Raw genomic sequence first — 14,277 nt, forward strand, 5'->3', positions numbered from 1 at the left:
GTTTTCAGATAAAAGCAAATGGATACTCAAAGACAGATTGGAATTGGATTTCAGACAGATACTACAGGAAGATTTCAGTTTGGGAATATAGATGCCTTTCTCTGGCGGGAAGAGTGACCTTGGCGCAATCAGTATTAAATCAACTCGCAGTTTACTGGGCACATTTATATTTTTTTCCTGCGAGTATAATTCAAAATATGAATAAACTAACAACGAATTTTATTTGGGGTGGCCAAGCGGAAAGAAGGAAATATCATCTCTCAAAACTATCCAGTATCTCGTTGCCAAAGAGTATGGGAGGATGGGGTTTGCTCGATATGCGCACTTTCGGGAAGGCTCTTTTATGCAAGTCTTTGTGGAGAGCGATTCATGGAGAAGGATCATGGAGTTCCATTATTCAGAAGAAATATTTGGGCAGGAAGGACTTAACATTTTGGTTCAGGGAGGGAAGGATCGGCGCCTCATATGGTTCTTCAATTTGGCTTAGCTTTCGTAAGATAGAAAATTATTTTTTGAAGAACTTAATTTGGCGTTTCCAAACTGGCAATAAGATCCTTATCGGGAAAGACCAGTTCCTGTGCGGCGCCGAGGAGATCTATGTGCCTGAATCTTTATTAAATTTCTTTCATAGAAGGGGTCTTTTCTTTTGGGACAGTTTGATTGCGGGCTGACAGGGATCTATTCCACTTTGGAAATATGTAGGAATTCTGGAAATGCCAGGTGCGATCGCCCTTCAATGGGAACACATCAGGACGTGCTTAAGAAACTGTGGCATTTTTCGCTCAGTGGAATCTGATTGTCTCACCTGGAAAAATTCGAAAGTGATGAATATTGTCCATGTCAAAGATGTATATCATAATTTAATTGGTCAAAAGCGGGCCTCTCTCAATCCTATTTTCCCTCGCATTTTTTGGAAGGTGGGTTGCCCGTCCAAAATGATTTTCTTTGCTTGGCTATCATTCCACAACAAGAATTTATCCTGGGAAAACTTAAAGAAGAGGGGATGGCACGGTCCCGGTTTATGTCCTATATGCAGGTCAGAGGAGGAAAATAATGATCATTTATTTTTAGAATGCAAAAGAACTCAGCAGTTATGGCATGCTTTGGAGAGCTGTTATGGAATCCAGCACAATTTCCATGCTTCAATCATTGAAGCGTTTCTCTAGTGCGGTGAGCAAAAGGAATCATGGAGAACAATTTTTATTATCACTCTGTGGAGTATTTGGAAGTAGCGAAACAACTCTATTTTCAATAACAGCGAATCCCCTTTCTTGGAAATCATTTTCAATATTGTTTCTCAATTTGAAGCACTCCCACAAAAGACCCTCAAGCAAAAAAGGGGTGCCTGTAGTGAACTCTCAAAGGAACACACAATTTATCCAAGGGCGTACTTCGATGGAGCTGAACAGAGAGGTTCCTGTGGCTGTGGAGTTATTATTATGGTAAATGAAAACAATCAATTCTACATCCACTGGAACGGGGGGAAAGGCACCAACAGTAAAGCAGAGGCGATGGCCCTCGCTGGCCTTCTAAAATTTTGCCTCTTTCTAAATATTCAGGATGTCTCAGTTTTTGGAGATTCAAAAGTAATGGTGGATTTCGTCTCAAGAAAAAATTATATTCTCATGCCACACCTTGTAGGATGAATGGACAGGATCAATTTTTTCTGGAGATGTTTGGAAGGTGGCTCTATTCATTATATCAATAGGGAGATTCACTCTCAAAAATGGGTCTTCATTCAGCTCCGGGTTCGTGGTTTTTGCAGGTATCATCTGAAGGGAAATTTTTTTCTATGTAGGAATTTTCTCTTCCTGATCTCTAAGTTTATGCAACCAGTCTCTCAGGTTTTTTCTCTTCGCTTTTTGTTTTATATGATGCTGCTTCTGTCCTAATCTCCGCGGAAGTCTCCACCTATGTCAACTATTTCGATCAAAGAAAATCTTGTAGCTGGATGTATCTGTCTATGATCTGTGAACCCTATGATCTAAGATAATTGTGTAGCTGGATACTTGTCTTTAATCTGTCATTCTCTTAGCAGGTGTTTTTTTTGGAATATGTTCCATGTTTTTTTAATTACTATGATCCAGAGCTATGGGTCATCTACAGAAATCGAATGTATAAATATGTCTCTTTATATTCTTCATATAATACAATATCATGCTTTTTCGTCCTAAAAAAATTATACGGTGAAGGTAAAATGTAGTTTCAAAGTTAATATTTTTATTAGTCAATAGTTTTCCTCATTTCTCAAAACCTCTTGTCCTTGTTTCTTCGCTTAACATTTACAAAATTTATTTATTTTCTAAAATGTCATCTAAGTTTCTTTGACTAGAATTTTGCAAATATGAAAGGTTAATGTTTTTTTCCTTTAGTTTGATTTATAGAAGTGCATGGTGTTCACTAATGGATTTAGGACAAAAACATTGCCACGTAAGTTAATTTTGAAAATGTTTTATTAATTAACCATTATAATCAAGCTTCTCTTAAATATTTTGAAGAAGTAACTAAAATGTATGCATGTGTTTATTGAGTTTTAAAAAAGATTTTTGGAAAAATATATCGGTGTCACTTTTAACCATAAATAAAACATTTCAAGATCCTTGCAAAGTCTCATAATTTGATATCAATTTTAAGGAGAAATAGAAAAAAATAAAAGTAAATTTTTTTATCTTTTCACTTTTGAAAATAAAGAATATGTCCAATTCATGTACTTTGTAAAAATAATTTGATATCATATTTAAATAAACTACTATAATTAACATACATATCTATATCTATATCTATATCTATATATATATATATATATATATATATATATATATATATATATATATATATATATATATATAAACTACTTGAATCTTCATGTTAACTAATTTATCTCAATATCAATTATGTGTGTGTGTGCACGCATGTTGTAGTCTAACCAGGTATCGTTTTTGCTCAGAAAACAATGGAAATTCTAACAAGATTTTGCTAAAATCCATTGGAATTTTTTGAAATCTAGGTTACAACTGTCAAGCTTAAAGATTTGGACGTACCAAGGGTTTTTGATGGCGTTGAATCCATCTCCACCATCAAAAACACCATTCAAACGCTCCTGCTATCATATTTTTTTAAAAGAAAATGGTCGGATTTAGACAATTTTTGACAGACCCACTAAAATTGGTGCATCTGTAGAGAACACACACACATACACTTATTTCAAGTAGTCTCACTATTATACATTTTGGTAAATTTTCAAATATAATTTTCAATCAATTTTGTTTGAAATCTAACAAAGATTTGTTGGGATTGCAGGTTTAACTTGTGTAGTTCACACAATCCAAGTATCCAAGAGAATTTTCAAGTGGTTGAGAGAGAGAGAGAGAGAGAGAGAGAGAGAGAGAGAGAGAGTTTAGATCCTTCTTAACCACATATCTACCAAGGGATGTGAGACATCAAATATCTCAAGGTGCAATTTGTTTTTTAAGTTTTGCACTCTAAAAGTGGTTTGCACCTGAAGGGATTTGATCCCTCTTAGTGTGTAATATCCCCAACCGGTTGACCAGTTGGACCAAATAATATTATTAATAATAGTAGTAATAATTAAATAAACGGCATTAGCCCATGGATTTTGTTTTGGCCTCAAATAATTTCCCATAGTTTCTTCTGAGCAGCCCAGCTATAAAGGAGGGAGTTGGATCAAGAGGAAGGCATGTAATTTGGTATTCTCTTCATCGATAGTGTGAGAGCTCAAGTAAGTTTTTAAGTGAAGATTTTTAGGTGAGATCCTCAACATCTCTTCAGTGGGATCCAATCTCTCACCCTAGTAGGCAACCCAACTTCGGTGGCCCCCCAATCACCCTAGTTGGTCCGATATATATATATATATATATATATATATATATATATATATATATATATATATATTATTTTATTTTATTTATTTATTTATTTTATTTTATTTTATTATTTTTTATTTTTTTTAATTCGAGAGAGGGTTTATGCATTGTATATCTGTCGGATCAAGAGTATAAGTTGAATTGCTTCTGCAGGATTATCTATGATTCATGGGAAGCGCACCAACAACATTATGATCATTTAAGGAGGGTCGAGCCTTAGCTAATTAGTTAATCTGCCTGTAAGGTTGTCTCATTAGCCTGTGTGATGCCAAAAGGGGATCACTATTTCACAAAGGAAGAGGATGAGTTGTCTTCGTTGTCTCTCTCTGCAACAAGAGAAGTTGGCCTTTGCCGAAATCGTGGCTTGCTGCAATCATTACGGTCGTTGGGTCAAATAGCCAACATTATTGGAGTCCAGGCTCGCTGAGTTCACAAGGGGGGAATCGAAGAACATATCTCAGTCGGGGAGTATTGCACATGCGTTGGAGAGTGGGAATCATGAGCCCTGATGCTAGCTTCCTAACAAGAAGCCAACCCGATATTTGCAAAAATGCAACTGTAACGTCCCCGAGTTGTAGTTCGGTTTTGCAACGGGTGAGGTAGAGGAACCAGCAAGTTGGGCGCGCCCGCATGGTGTGACGAGCCAGGACCGAACGAAGGAAAAATAAAAATTCATGAAAATAGCTAAGTGTTGGTGCGACGGTGAGTTTATATGGTGGGGCGGTCCCGGGGGTGGGCGCCCTCACCATGGGCCGACGTGAGAAAATGGCTAAGGCACAAAACGATGGGTCGGTTGGGCTAGGCCAGCACCCCCATGTTGGGTGAGTTGCCATATTAATATGTGGGCGAACTTGGTGGAAGATCATTCAATCAAGGATCAAGCATCTAAGCGATCTAGGAGCAGAAGTGCGAGCTAGACTTGGAGGTCTGAAACAGGAGGTCGAGGTGCAGGCGGAGCTAAGGGCCGAAGCACCTTAGCCGTAGAATTGGGCGAGATGAACGACATTGTTCGAGTAAGCTGAATGACATCGTGCGAGGGCGTGCGAGGGCATCGGTGGGCGAACTGAACGAAATCGTTTGGGCGAGCTGAATGACATCATACGAGGGCGTCGGTCGACGGGCTGAATGGTGGATTGTTCAGGAAATCGGGTGACGGGCTGAATGACGGATCATTCAGGAATTCAGTTGAAGAGCTGAAGGGGTTTTCATGCGAAGGCGCTAGAGGGCGAGCTGAACGATATTTCATTCAGGAGTGTCAGGCGACGAGCTGAACGAAACAACTTTTAGGTGATGACTGAACAACGAGATGGTTGGGTGTGTTGGGGTAAATGCTGAACGGTGGGTTGAACGATATTTCGTTCAAGGTGATGAACGATCAGTTTAAGGCGTTTAGGCGAACGAATGGGCAAGCGTTCGGGTAACATTGAAGACGTTCGAGCGGTCGAACGAACGAGCATTCGGGTGAATGGTTGGAACGTGCGATGGGCAGTCAGCACGATGAACAAGCGTGGTTGGTGTGACTCGTGCAGAGGGAGAGTTGGGCTGAACGAAGCGTTCGGGTAGGAGAAAATGAAGGCGAGTTGGGCGACTGGGCAGGCGACACGGTTGGCAAGCGTGATGAGCTGAACGGTGGGTCATTCAGGTGACTCGACACGGTGAAATGGTGGGAGCATGCGGAGGTGAACGATGAGCTGGGTAAACCGGTGAAACGGTGAAGGATAGGCACGAGCGGTTTGAACAACGGAGTGCCGATTCTGAACAACCAATTGGTCGAGGCTACACGATGGTGCAGGATGAGTGTAAATTTTACAAGTTGATTGTAAAATTATAAGAAATGAAGATTATCATTATTATCGTGTAGACTCTTATTTGCAGGGAGTTTCCCCTCCCGAGTTATATGTTGTGTACTTGTGGTTTAATGAAATAATTTACCTGGTGAAGTTGAAAAATAAACTAAGTATAGAAAGTAGGCGTAGTCCACGATCGCAAGTATTGGTAAAAAGAATGTGGTTGGTGGTGCCGCACCACCGATCGTGTGGTTGGAAGAGTACTGCTAGGGTAGGGGCGTGACAACAATAGTGGAAAAGTCACCCACTGTGTCGCATGTGGTGGAGTGTGTTACCCTGTCATGCGTTGGAGAGAGGAAATCGTGAGCCCTGATGTGAGCCTCTTAACAGGCAAACAGTCTGATTTTTTGATGCAGGAGCTGTTAGCGCTCGAATCTGGCCTCAGGCTGAAGAAGGCAAAATCCAAGGCAACATCAAACCACTTAGCCTCGTAGATAGCCCTACGAGGACAGGAGAGGGCTCTCTCCGGGTCTATCTCGGCAAAGATCTTCAAAGGGCATAGATAACCAATAAAGAACACTGATTTTAGGCTAGTAAACTAATAGAGAAGGTTTGATTTCAGATTTTTAGGGTTTTGGTGGAAAACAGGGGGAGAGCAATTTTGGGTGCGGGGATGGGACACAACTTTTGCAGAGGTCTTTTTGGGGCAAGGTAGGAGACTATCTTGATGCCTTTGAAAGAGTTGGGTGGATAGGAATGACTGGTGAGGAGCTAAGGAGAGCAAGAAATCACCATGAGTTCTCCTTAAACCGATGAAAACATTGATATTAAGCAAACTTAAAGTCAGAGCATAGCAATCATGAATTCTACCTTATCACTTCATTTGCCTAATTTGCAGAAGGAAAAGTGAGAAAATGATACATATAATAAAACTTACAAGTACATAAGAGAAGAACACCATCAACACAAGTAACCACAGGAATCCCAAAAAGGGCTGCAAAACCCTGGTCTTTCCTTTACCAAAATTGCAGAGATACAAAGTGTAATACAATAGAAGCTTATCCCTCAAGAGTCCAACCATGAAAATGACTAAGAAAATACATAATATAGGCAAGCTAACACCTTTCCTTGCCTCTAGGGGTCGAGCTCATCCTTCTAGGAGCTGTTTCAACCAATTCTAAACTGAGCACTAAAATCTAGGCAGTCAAAACAACTTGCCTCTATAAGCTAGGAAACCAATTCATTCATTAAATTTTTTACTTTTTTATGAATGAATCTTCTAGAAGAGATAAATAAGTGCCATGACATCATAAAATTACATCAATTACATCAATGAGGATGAAAAATCACTCCAAAAAGTCAAAACTAGTAAAATTTGCGTTTTGCTGAGCTGTAGGTGAAAATCTGGCAAATTTCCTTGATGCGTAGCGCCCCAATTCTCTACGCATAGCGCGCCTTTGAGCCAACTTTTGAGGCACTTCCCGGCATCCAAATGAGGTAAAAGTAGGCTTGTTGGAAAGGTCTGGATGTCTACTTTCCAACCCAAGTGGAATTTCTCAATTTGGTGTCCATTGGCCCCTCCAAAATTGCAATCTCCCAAGACTGCTTCCTGTGTGTCCAAAAAGTGGCAGAAAGTCATTTTTTGCATGTTTTTTGACCTTCTGAGGGCTCAAAACCTGATGAAATGTCTTGGAAATTGCTGAGCAAGTGTAATTTGTCATGACAAATCCAAAAATGCTGAGTTTTTGAGAAATGGACTTGCCCATCTTCAGGGTAGCGCGCGGCGCGCTACGCGTTGAGGGCAAAAACCTGTTTTTTGACCAAAAAAATTCAAAAATGACCAAAATTGCTCCAAATTCTCTGAAATTTGAGCTGAAGGTGTGTCATTTAGTGCCATGCTCCTTCAAGGAAGCCTCAGCTAAAATATGAAGGGGATCGGGTCTTTTTCTCCGTTTTAGTGCCTTGGCCAACCGTCCTTTGAGTACCTTCATTCTTGCTTTACACACATGCATTTGAGCCCAATAGTGATTCTTCATGTGTCGAAGCATGTATTTTTCCATGTTTGCCTTGGCCAGCAACTTCTCCAAATGAGTATTGACCCGGATGAGCATAGCCTCTCGCTCAATGGGTGTCAAATCACCGGGTCTCTTGCGAGCCAAGTTGCGGTCTTCATGGATCCTCCACAACTCATCAAGAGTGTGCTCATCCTCTAGTTGCTTGTTGCGCTACTCTAAGTAGGTGATTGTCCAATTTTCCATTTCCAACTTCTGCTGCAACAAGCGATTTTCAGCCTTTTGTTGCTGAATGATCTCCTTTAGCTCCGAGCTAAGAGAACTGATGTCAAGGTCAATAATGTCAATGTCTGGATCACCTAACAGTCCCTCCTCAATCATGGGCTGCTTGCCTCTCTCCGGTACCTGTGCTGCTGTCGAAAGCGAGGCCCCTTCCACATGAGGTGGAGATAACACTCGCTGTGCTGATGAAGAAGGCGAGACCCCTTTCACCTGGTGTGAAGATAATACTCGTCGTGCAGATGCAAATAAGGCCCTGTGGCCTCTCTGATATGTAACAAATGGAGGGGAGCTGACATGCTCGGGCTCTGGAATGTCAAACTGATGTGAAGGCCCTCCCTCATCACGGACAACCTCAGGAGGTGGTTGTGGCACTGTGAACAAGTCACGAGAAATGAAATCCTCCCATGGAATACCCTGTTGTGCCAACTGATGCATGACCACAATCTTGATCAGTGCATAATGATAGATGCTCTTGTGTTGCTGTGCTGGGCTCTTTCTTTGCACCAAGGGCACCATCCTCTCTATATTTTGGCACATGAAGAATGGAATGTTCATCATTCGTACCCGTGTGAAATGCATCAACAAACGGATATGGTACGAATATAAACGTGAAAATCTGCCCTCACAAGTGAAATAGCGAATGATGATCCTCATCAAAGGTGCATACTCATCTCTTAAGAATCTGAAGGGAAAAACAGCAGTTAGGTGCCTCATATATACAGGTTTGATATATGGCTCATAATGAAATCTGTCCAACTGCTGGCGCTTGTTCCACTCTTCTCCAATATTGGGTATCCCTGTTGCTTGAGCAACAATCTCGGGTGACAATGTGAAGTCCACTCCTGCAAGATTCACATGCCCATTGTGCAAATGTAGGACAAACAAGCGGACCAATTCCCTGTGGTGTTGAATTTGGGAGATTCTCTCGCAATATTCATAACATGATTGGTATCAGAAACATGTCACTGCAAGTGGACAAGCTTGTAGATAAGCCAAAGAGGTGGGCTCCTCTCTGACATGCTGACCACCTTTACCACCCCTGTGATGCCTCCTTGGCACCTCTACCTCTGGTGTTGATTCACGGTCATCACTTTGCTCATAATCTGTTTCGGTTTCTGACATGGTTTTGGAGGTAAGTGACTGAAAAATAATGCTGACTGTGCACCCAATGAACTGTTGTTTTGACTTGTTTAAATGTTGTTACCAAGGGGACAAACACACATGGGAAATGTTAGGGAAAAGGGAACATTGAGGGGATTAGGGAAAACAAATGTGAAAGAAAATTTTAGGAAAGGAACATGGAACATATACCATCATAATTTGTGGGATTTTAATGGGAAGTAGGGTTTAGGAAATTTACATAGGGTTTTAGGAATTAGTAGGGTTTAGGGATTTTAATGATTTTTAATAGGGAAATCATATGATTGCATGGAAAAATGTAGAGGAAAAATGGTGATGAAAATATGGGAAAAGAGGAATGGAAAATGGGTAACCTTGGGCAGCAAATTTCAATGAAACCCTAGCACATTTACATTTTTAAATTTTGACACAGCAAGGTAGGGTTTTTACTCCATATTAGCATGCCATTTTTTGCATGTTCATTGCTCATTCATCTTAGCTGGAAACCAAAATCACCATGGATTAGAGGCCTACCTGAAAATATTTTGAGAGAGAAGTAGTTTTGGTGGCTTGCTGGCGATTTCCTGAGCAAGAAACCCTACGCATAGCGCGCCCAGCCTAATGCGTAGCGCGCCTCCAACGCGTAGCGCCTGAGTTAATTTGCACTGGAAAATGCGCGCTGATGCGTAGCACGCCCCCAACGCGTAGCGCGCCTCCTTTGATGCGTAGCGTGCCGCTGTAATTGCCCATTTCGCCCAATGAACTTTGAAATCGACTTGACAAGTATTCTCTTGAAGTGTTGAGAGGCAAATGAGTTACCAATGAGGAGGGAAGGGCTTTTATAGGCTCACTTTTGAATTTAATTTGCCCAAAACCCACTTTATAATGTTTTTGAAATGACACTTTTTTGAATTAATTGATGCTGACTTCTGGTTTCCTTTTTTCAAAATAAATTGGTTGAAATGATGATTTCTCTTGAAAATTTTTGCAGGGATAGCTTCTGAGATGTCTTGGCAAAGGAGACCAAGGCTGCATGCCAACTTTCGAAGAATTTGAACTTTTTACAAATTTTTACAAAAATGAGATAATGACCTTTGTCTTCAAAAACAGGGTTTTTGAAAACAAGGTAAAAATTAGCTGTACAATGATAAGAGTTATTAAAATGATGCTTTATGACGGACATCCCTCTGGCCTGTTGGTCCTTTATGACATCTCAAGACAAAGCTTGACTCAACCCTAGACCTAAGACCTTGACATTTAAAACAGGGAAATGACCTTGTGAAGATTTTATTTACTCAAGAAAACATGATCCAGCAGTGCCAAACAAGAGGGGAATAAAAGACATAAGCTTCTCCACCAGGGTTATGGCATGCCTAACGGGATGCAACATGATCACACTGATGAGACACCTAATTATGAAATGCAAAGAGTTTTGATCTCTGGTGGAGGGCTACTAGACCGACTCTAACAGGAGCATCCTGCTCAAATGTCATTGTTTATTTGGTTGATCTAGGGGGTGATGTTTTTCTTAATTATTTTATAAATTATGTACATTTTAAGAGAAAAATCTGAGTGTGTGGTTTATTGTAAATATTCTCTTATAATTGAGAATATGAGAGGAGTTGGGTTGTATAGATATGTTAGGGATTTTGAGCTCCTTGAATAGAAATTAGTTGAGTCAAAAGAGGGATAAGATATTTTAGGGATTTAGTTGAGTGATCTATAGAGAAAATCATGGATTTAGAATAATCCAGAACTATGTAAGTAATTCTATAAATGTAAGTCTGTGTATGAGGATAGATAGGATAGGGAGAAGTAGCGATAGAGGAAAAGATAGAGATGGGTGTGAGGAAATGTGTGAGGGCCATTTCAAATGTGGAAATCGGGCCAAGCATTTTATGTATATAGTTTGATTAATGAAAGAAAGTTTTCATTGGGTTATCTCATCTTGGATGATTGTTGATTGATTGAATTCCTGTTGAAGTCTTGGATAAGAGATTAGCTCCTTTAATGTTCTGTGTTGAAGCAATTCTATCATTTTAAAAGACCATTATAATAAGTGGAATCTTTAAGATCTAAAAATATGCATTGAAGAAGCATGTTATGTGAGCTGAAGTTATCAACGCAGAAGGTATCTGCAGCAGTCATGAAATTTGACTAGCTATTACAAGCTCTCTTAGTGATTGGAGCAGTGTAAAGTGTTTCAAGAATTTGGAGTGCATATGGGTAATTTATTTACATCATTTAAGGAGGTATCTTGCATGTCCACGAAGATCGAGTCACATCCATGAAGGAGAACTTTGTTTTATGCAGAGTAAGAAGGTGAAATCAAGTTAGGAGTTCAACAATCAAATAAAGTATCATGTATGTATGACATGTTTCTTCTTGGATTGGGTAAGGTTGGTAGATGAATCTGTGTCTGTGTGAAGTTTAGTGTGAATCATTAGCCGAGAGCTCCATACAAGAATCCAGTGGAACGAGAGAGAGTGATCATGATCATCATGATGATCTAATCGAAGTTAAAGTAGTTATGTGTATATTAAGTCATTGAATCCATTTGTTATAGTGATCTTTGGATCAGGAGGATCAAAGATTTGGATTTAGAGACAACTCAGTTGAATTACGAAGGAAGATCTGCGTTAACACCTGAATTTGACCATCCCAGGAATGAAATCAAGATGATAATTCTCTGTTCGACACCAAGAGGAAGTACATATACGAATTGATCAGAAGTATAATGACCAAACTGGATTACAGAATTGATCTAGTTTGGGCTGGTATATTCCCCACGTATAAAGGAGATGTGTACGCGTAGTAACATTGGAGGAAATAATCCTGCGTAGCTCTGTGTTAGAGTAAAGATGAAGGGTATTCAGTTTCCGTGGAGAAGTTCGATTCCTACTTCCGTAGCGTAGTTCTGTTCCTGAACCAAGAGTTCAATTCCTGTTCTTATTCTGACAAAAGGGGTTTAATAGATGAAACCTGAGGACGTACGAGAGCATAGACAGAGAGTGAGAATACAATGTAATCGATAGAGGAATTGTGACTAAGGCTGAAATAAGAATGGTGGAGGAATAGACCGTGGGGGATAGGAGTGTACGGGTGTCTTGATCGTGGTTGAAGGCCTGCACTCAATCCTAACCATCGATCGCATTTTCAATCGCTTACGTCACAGTCAACTGTGGGGGTTAAGTTGTTTGGTAATCCAACGGATATCGGGTCATAAAGTGATCGATCTTTAATCTTAGAGCGGACCCGAGTTGTTATAGATGTGGGTTTATTTTATTTGAGGTTCGGTCTTGTGCATTCAGGTGGAACCGACATTCTTTGGTGGGTTCTGTGTTATTCCGCTGTTTTGTGATTGTTCAAGTTTTGGATAAAATCCACCAATGTAAACAATTCTGATTGGTATAGGTGGGCCATAACCCACAGGTTCACGGTAAGGTGATTAGGAAAAGCATGGAAATTGCCTTTAGGCAGTTTTTCTGGCGTCATTTTTGCAGCAATACAATAGTGGAGAAGTCACTCGTTGTGTTGCCTGTGGTAAAATAACTCAGTAAATGTTTTTTTGTATCATTGAATTATTTAGTGCCCGCTTACGTCTATGGCCTCTCTCTGTTGAGTGTAATGCACTAATGTATTGTTGGGGCTCTCTTTCAATAATAAAAATGATTTTTTTTTGCTCAATTTGTGAGTATAATTATTTTCAGTACATTGTTTACGGAGTTCTCAATGACTGCAGAATCCCATTCTCTAAATATTAGCTAAAAAGTTTATCACAATGGTATCAGAGCCACTATCTTGGCCAACTGTGGGATGCTAAGAAAGGAAAAATATAAGGGGATTACCATCAATTGGAACAGGAAAAGGGCCAGAAGTCGAGGGAAAAATGAACAGATCAAAGACCAAGGAGAGTCAGGAGGAGAAAGGCCAATGGGTGATCACGAAAGTACTAAACTTGATGATGCATTACAAAAGATTTCTGCCACTCAAGACACAATTGTGGAACTTCTTAAATTACATATCAGGCAAACTAATTTGCAAAGAAATAATGGGGAAGGCAGTGCTCATTTCAGAGGGGACGGTTCATCACATGAACATGTCAACATTCGAAGCAGTGTTCCGTCACATGAACATGCCAACACTCAAAGCAACCCTTTTAGCTGACTGTTGTGTTGTACAACAACCCCCCATTTCATAAAATTTTACTTTCAAAACTATAATATGAAATGGGTCCCTTTTATATTAAAATTGGTATCAACTTATCATTCCTCAAAAGGTCCGAAAAGAAACAAAACATTATAAACATTTCGAGACAATAATATAATCAGTCTTATAATAAAAAAAATGAATAATTATTTTTTATTGCGATAAAGCGATCACAAGATCGCATATCGCAATAACAAAGGATGCATAACAATAGACCCATTGGTTTTCCCTGATGCGACAAGCGCGAATAACTATCAGATATCGGGTAGGTAAGCAATCGTAACAAAAGGCCCCTCTCTTTGCTCCGATGCGATATTGCTATCGGCGATCGGGGAATGTAACATGCATGCAACTAAAAGCCCTCTTTTAAAAAGCTCCCAATACGAATTAGTGATATCGCTATCGGTGATCGGGGATTCCGTAAGGACACCAATATAACTGCTTAAACATTCCTCCGATCCCCGATTGCGATAAAGCTAAGCGCGACTTTCAAAAAGGATTGATAAGGCTTGGGTATATTGTGTTGAATTATTATTAACAGCCTTTCTCTTCCCGATAATGATTCACTTGCGCCCAACCGCCAAAACATTAAAGCCACACTTAAATGAATTATTCGGCCAATAAATGATATGATGAGCATTTAAAGGATTGACAGGTTTAAACGACCAGTTAATGGAGCAATTATGCCAAAATGTCTTCAGAGATTGTATTCGCTGCAGTCTTATGTTAATCCTCCATTATTCATTGATTGATATAACTCTTTCATACTTGGTTTGCGCCACCTATTCTCCGCATTACGTTCATTTTATATCCTGTGCAGAGCTCCTCTGAAGCAGCGAATTTAGGTCAAATGGGGAAGAATTCTAAGAAATTTGGAACAGTTTCAGCTTCCGCAGTAACAGGACAACACACTGCCGACTCGAGACCAAGTAAAAAAGGATTAATCTCAGACACCACATGTCTTGGTCTCGGTAATACTACTTG

The sequence above is a fragment of the Pinus tabuliformis genome, chromosome 4_1 (genome assembly GCF_031772625.1).
Source record: "Pinus tabuliformis cultivar Carrire ecotype Pingquan chromosome 4_1, CPIR1, whole genome shotgun sequence".
NCBI lineage: Eukaryota > Viridiplantae > Streptophyta > Pinopsida > Pinales > Pinaceae > Pinus > Pinus tabuliformis.